Source organism: Daphnia pulicaria, chromosome 12 (assembly GCF_021234035.1).
Source record: "Daphnia pulicaria isolate SC F1-1A chromosome 12, SC_F0-13Bv2, whole genome shotgun sequence".
Lineage (NCBI taxonomy): Eukaryota > Metazoa > Arthropoda > Branchiopoda > Diplostraca > Daphniidae > Daphnia > Daphnia pulicaria.
The window spans coordinates 2779098-2785739 of NC_060924.1; the positions used below are offsets into that span (position 1 = coordinate 2779098).

The 6642-nt window shown below is 37.9% G+C and overlaps 1 protein-coding gene and 1 long non-coding RNA gene across 2 annotated transcripts in view; one reads left to right on the forward strand and one right to left on the reverse strand.

Annotated features, from left to right (window-relative positions):
- Nucleotides 1-6642, forward strand: part of LOC124316145 — a 411551-nt gene that overhangs the window by 252991 nt on the left and 151918 nt on the right. The window lies entirely within an intron of this gene.
- On the reverse strand, nt 4861-6598 carry LOC124316657. Its single transcript, XR_006911921.1, has 5 exons — nt 6474-6598; nt 6166-6408; nt 6005-6106; nt 5712-5948; nt 4861-4893 (listed from the first exon to the last, which is right to left on the reverse strand). It is a non-coding gene; the product is annotated as an uncharacterized LOC124316657 (long non-coding RNA).

Genomic DNA, 6642 nt, shown 5'->3' on the forward strand with positions numbered 1-6642 from the left:
TAGAAATAGACTACGTGTTGTAGTGCACCGAATAATAAAAATCTGTCGCCATTTGTGTTAGCTCCGCGGTATAGGACAACATTCAACCAGCATTCAACCCAAAACTGGAAGGTCGAATCTGACGAAATCAAAGCCGATGACAACAGAACTTGCAGTGATCTTTTGAATAAAAAAACAGTTTGGAAGAAATCTTTCATTCGTACAGCCACGGAAAGTAAAGTTGGGATATGAACAAGTTATTTCGAGCGTCTAGAAAAAAGAAAATCTTTGGTATTATTGATTTAGCGGACTGATGTGTGGGAGTTCAAGAAAGAAAAAGTAGACGTGTATTATAGACGGAGAAAGCAAATCATAATATACCCTTTGCAGTAGGGACTATAGATATTGTGTCCAGTTTTTTTAGCCTCTCTCTGCTGGGTCTAACAGCTGCGTACATCAGCGCTTTTTCATTACAAAGGTTGTCCACCATATTTCGGGTAATTGCACTATAAACAAACCATCTGATAATTAAAGGCCCCCGTTGTTTTCTTTTTATTCAGGGCGTATTCGTTTCTCAAAGCGACTTGTATACCGTCTCTGATTCTTCTCCGAATGCTTGTCCTATAGTGATTACATTTGTTATAGTCTCTTTTTTATCGCGTACCCAGTGTACTATTAACTTCTGGAATTTCTCAGATGACCGACAACGTTTAGTCATACGCCAAACAACATTCGGTTATTTTAAAATTTTATTCATGTCAGCCAACCGTCGGTATATGAAATATGCTCATCACTAACCGGTCGTCCATATCAATCTAAGAATAACGGCTCTACTTAATTGAAGCGGATAGAAAAATGGAGAAAAACCGTAAAATCACAAATAGCCATTTCAGCCAAATCCTTACTTATCCACTATAGCTTGTGTACCAAGCGAAATTTTTACTTCATTTAAATTGGTCGCATCAAAATTAAATCCAAAGTAATTGTAATAAAGAAATGCGCAGTGCGGGGGAGGAGAGATCATGGAACATTTATTGGGAAAAAGGAAACTCAATAAGTGAGTGCTGCCAAGACAATGTTTTTTGTTGTTGTTAAGGAATGCTATTTTTTATTTTCTAGCGACATAAAACATCTATCTTCTAGATTGTCGAGGAAACGCGAAGAATCGTTCCTTCGATGGGCGGGTTCAATGGGTGGGCGGGAGCGAGTGATTTGTCTTTTAACCGAGGGGTTGTCAACTCTAATTTTTCTAGAAAATTGTTATTACCACGCACAGTGAAGTAACCAAAAAAGCGCGGTATTCTTGTTAAATTTCCGTACTGTTCCCTCTCTAACCTTTGTCCACAAATTTCCAATTTCTCTATGTCCATTTCTTATTCTTATACCTTTTTCCCCCTTTTCCATTAGAAAAATTGGAAAAACTGGAAATATTACAAGATAATACCCCACTTTACCACATTTTCTTTCCTTACTCCCTCATTTTTTACGTCGAAAACGTTGTCAGATTTCACTATCGATGTCCTCGCGAAATTTGAATATGGCTAGTTTTGCGTTGCCTGAAGATCTTGCATTGAAACTGGGACATCCGCTAGGTGGTTCTTACGAGTATCCTGTGTAGAACCCCTAGCGGCTGTCCAAGTTTCCATGCAGGATACTACTTGCGCTAGTTTTGCTACTGACTCTTTCTTGGTTTTTACCCCTGATCCGCCCCTTTTTCCAGTTTTTCTAATAGAAAAATTGCAAATGTTCCGTGGGTTTTCCAAATATCTCCCCTTTCCTAACTTTCCTGCCGTTTCTCCCAAGTCAAATAATGGCCCTACCCTTTTAACCTTTTTCAAGTTTTCCTTGGTTTCCAACGTTGGAAACATCCTTCAAAACTATCCAAAAATCCGAGGGGTAATAGAGTTGACAACCCCTTGCTTTTAACTGTGACTTCTCGTCTAACAGATTTGCAAGTCTGAAAAGATCTGTCGTAGTGGCGTTGTCTTTTCTTCGTTGATTTTTTTTTTTTTAAATAAGGAATGCTCAAATTTTTGAATAATAAGAGCAGACAGACTCCGCTGATAAAATTGCGCCAGTTGACTAAATATAGGCCACTCTTTTTTCCGAATCTTTTTTCAATTGTTGCCTTTTCAATTCGTTTCCTGATTTTCCCATGCGGTATTCTGTTTATTTCTTTCTTATTTTGGTGTCAAACATCCATTACCCAGTATATGGTCACATTAACAACTTCTTCTATGCCGATATCTTGTTCCATTTTGCCTAGCCTTAACCGTACGGATTAATTAAACATTTCGGTGATTAGATAAATAAATTTGCAAGTTGCCGAACGTTAACACCGAACTCGACTGCCCAAAGCTTACCTGCCATACGTATTTAGCACTATAAAAATACAAGGCTAGGCATTTTGTTGCGTTATTTTTTTACGACAAAACCATCAACATTTTTATCGTTATCCGCAATACTTTCGTATTTTTATTCTGCCCGAGCACTGATTGAAAACGTACCGTTGGATACGAGGCGGATCTGGTGACGGAATTGTTATGCAGGCGGAATTCAAATTTAAATGGTCTCCCCTACGGCGTACTTTTCTTTCCTGACATTTTTTTTCATAGAAAATGTTGATTTAGTTATTTGTGTGGTGTCTGGTAACATAGCCTTTAAGGCTTCGGATTCTATTTCTATTGTCGAACATGAAAATAAGTAATAACTAAAAAAATTATTGGAGTTCTATTGTCGCGTAGTGGAGTTCTACTGTTGGCACTCCGCACTGGAGTTCTATTGACGGGTATTTTTAATAATATTTAAAAAAAGGAGTTCTTATGTCGTTGGAGTTCTACTGTCGCATACCGAGAAATTTTTAAAATTATCTAAAATATTGGGGTTCTATTGTCGGTGGAGTTCTTCTATCTGTCTTTGGAGTTCTACGGTCGCCATACCGATGGTTCAGCCTTCAGGTATAAAATTTACCAGATGTTGAGTCCTCAGAGTTGATATATCACAATGTAGGCTTTAAATTATTTGTCAAATTTATTGTATTTGAAATTTTCAAATAACTTTCACTCTTTCAGTTTTGTTACAACACGAAGGTAAAGAATTTGATTGCATTGCATTTGCCGCCTGATACAGGCGATTGTATAGCATCTAGCGGAGAAATTCTTTACTCCCTATCGGTCATTGCCATTCATCGTCTGCTACTTAACTTTTTCATTACTCACGTTACGTGGTCCAAGTGGAGGCGGTCGCCTGGTCGCCATTCTGGAATTAGGAAATTCCTTGCCCAGTTGGTAATCTCTCTTCTAATTGTGCTACTAACTATTGTTGAATGTAATTTGTTGTCAATTCGTTTTCATTAAACATTCCTCGCTGTCAAACAGTAACGATATTTGTTCTTGTCCAGCCCAGCAGCCCAGCTTGTGATTCATTGCTCAAAGTAACTTTCATACTGAAATTTTCCAAAATAGTTTTGTTCTAGTTTCATTTAAGTAAGAATAGTTAATGAACCTAAACATTATTTGTGTTAATCTTTCTATTTTATTCAGATTTCCTGACTTCAGATGTTGGTGAGGTGTTAAGAGATCTGCCAGATTGACCAGGACTCGTGTTCATCACCAAATTATTTCATTTAGTAATTTACCTGTTAAGTGAACACTAAGATTATATTGTGATTCCTTTTCCTAAGTTGACACATAACAATTTTCATAAAAGGTTCTTTTTTGTTAGGATTCATTTTTGACAGGAAAATTTAAAAAAAGTTTTTTGGGGGGGAAGGAGTTACTTTCTACTTTGGATTCTTTAATTTTTGTTCTGAGGGTGGACGAGGTGGCAATATTCAAACTTAACTGTAAATTCCTTTACCCTTGTTCTGTGGCGTTGGAGGACAACGTCATTTTGAGATGACGGAATTTTTGAGTATTATACATTACGTTTGTTCATGTTCCCAGAAAATTGACTCGTTTTATGCCATGTCAATCGATTTCGTAATGAATGGTCTGAATTAGATAATGTTTTTTATTAGCTTGACTATACTTCTCCCCGAGATTAGTTGTTCCTGACTAGTAATTGCTGTTTTCCGTAGGCCTATCGACTTATTCCTTATAGTAATTGCCACAATCTTCTCCTGACTGAATGTCTTGGATGCAGTTTTATCACGGCCGTGTTTACAGTTTGACTGATTGGCGATTTCACGTAGTCATACAATTAACACAGATCGGAATAAATTTTGTTCTTTTATTTGAAGACATTTATAAAAAGATTTTCCGAACATCAACCAGCTCTTTCTCATGCTAAATAAACTATGTATATTCGTTTATGATATGTTTTGTGTATAAAAGTATTGATTCTTAAAGTTGAGATGTGTAATTAAAAACAGAAATAAATAATTGGAATTGCATTTATTTTCCCACCTCCGCCCACAATTCCTCCACTTTTCATACAATAATATACATACATACAAACACACACTTAAGTTAACCCGTTGGCTGCCACGCCATACAACCTGTAGGTTGCTCTCTACTTCTCTACATGCCACGTCTGAAGGATCCATGACCAAGGTGGGACTTGCCATTGCTGACAAGTCCGGGCTGACACGGTGACAGGAGAAGATGGAATGCACAACCTCTAGAATCCATCACCGTATCGACAAGGGGGAAGTCCCTATGGTGCATTGCCTAACAGGGCCTTTCGGCGAATCTGGGGCTGGTGCAACTGTCCGACCCCGCGGCAAATAAACCACGAGACCGAACAGCGCGGGCCCGTGCTACAGAGCTAACATGGGGGGAACAAAGGCGTGGCAGCCAACGGGTTAACTAACACAAAACATATTACCAACAACAAATGATGTTCCGCAGCTGACATTTTTGACACACTGGCGACTTTTTGGTGTCGGGCTTCTCCACGACTCCTCTGCATAACCTGAAAGAGAAAACAATTCTTATAAAATGACATGGCAATTAAAGTTACACATTGGTAAAAGGATCCGATTTTGGGCTCTAAACTTTAACAAGGCACTTCTATTTGCTTAAAATTTGCTGGCAATATCGAGAAATGTACGCATAATAGAGCTCACTTGCTAGTTTCATGCAAATTTTCCGGAACTATACCGGAAGTAAGCGATAGCGCCTTAACCATTGAGCTGTCGTCAAAATAAACCAGACAGTCGTGATCTCCATGAAATTTGGGGTCGATATGTTGTGATTTCAACGAAATCCAAAATTTTGCCAAAATCGAGAATTTTCCTGAACTTTCAGGATAATTCTCGAAACCGGAAGTACGCGTACGTACAAAAAAAAACATGAACTATACCACCAATTTTACGAGGATCACGAATATGTGGTTCTCTTGGACATCGAATGAATATTTACTGAAGTACTGACTGAAATGAGACAACCGGAAGTAGAAAAAAATACCCATTAGTAAAAATCTAACAAGTGAGCTTTGTTGGAGGAATAGTTATCGTCAGTTTTCACTAAAAAATTTCCAGACAACAGCTGCCGATAAATGTTTAAAGAGATTTGCAAAGTTTTTTTAACTGACTGTTTTGACAGCTGAAAAAGTTCGAAAAGCTATCTAGCGTTAAAAAAAAGAAACGTCTAAGTAACACACTAACACTTCGTTTACGCGCAAGAAGGGCCTGATTTTGGAATTATTACACAGATGAGGGAGAGTTTAACGCAAATAGATTACTAGTAGATAATCTACGAAAATAAGTCAATTACTCAATTGTCCGGTACCTGGCCATAATCCCTTGGTGAGTGACTGCAGGTGTGTCACAGCAACTGAAGTGATCCAACTCGCCAGTGAAGCAAGAAAAGTTGACGTGTAGCAGCATAAGAATCGCTGAAGCAGTGAAGCTGTATGAGCGTACGTCTTGAAGATTATGATGGAGCAGAATGTTGCTGGAAGTCCCTCTTCTGTCAAGGATGAAATCCAGCATTGACTCAAGGATGTCCGTGGGGATCTTGCGTGCTCTGTAAAACAAAATGTGTTACATTGATGAAAATATAAAAAGCATAGCAATCTTTACCTTTTCTAAGAAGCACACTGAAATGTTCATGACGAAAACCCGTGATAATCAAATTACAGCAACCAACTGCATTACTTCTTAGGTGGGATAAATTTCCTGATGCTAAAGAAAGTGTGATGAAGTATTGCAATAGTGTGGTGATAGGTGATATTGATGCTTACCTTTATCATATGAATGATGATTTAGTAAGGCATTTGGCGTAGTGTGGTTGGAGTGGTAGCAGTAATGGGAAAATACCAGTAATGGGAAAATACCTTATACCCGCACATTTATATTCCACTATATGTGTGCTTCAAACATGGGTTTTAGGCTTTTGACACCATGGAAATCTAATGGATGGAAAGTGTCTGAGTGCTAGAAGTCAACTTGTTGGGATGGCTGACAGTAGCTAATTGGCTATGCATCTAATATTTGAAGAAATAAGTTGGTATAATATGAAAATAAGGAAACTAGGTCAAGATAAACCTACACAAGATACGAAGATCCATTTGGTATTTGAAATCACAGGAATATAAGTATAATTAGCAACAATTTGTTTTGTTTCGCCCATTTTTTCGTCTCGTTTCATGACATGGGGACGTAAACAACAAGTACGACAGTCTGTTGATGTTTATTCCGATGATTGTTTGATTCTGATG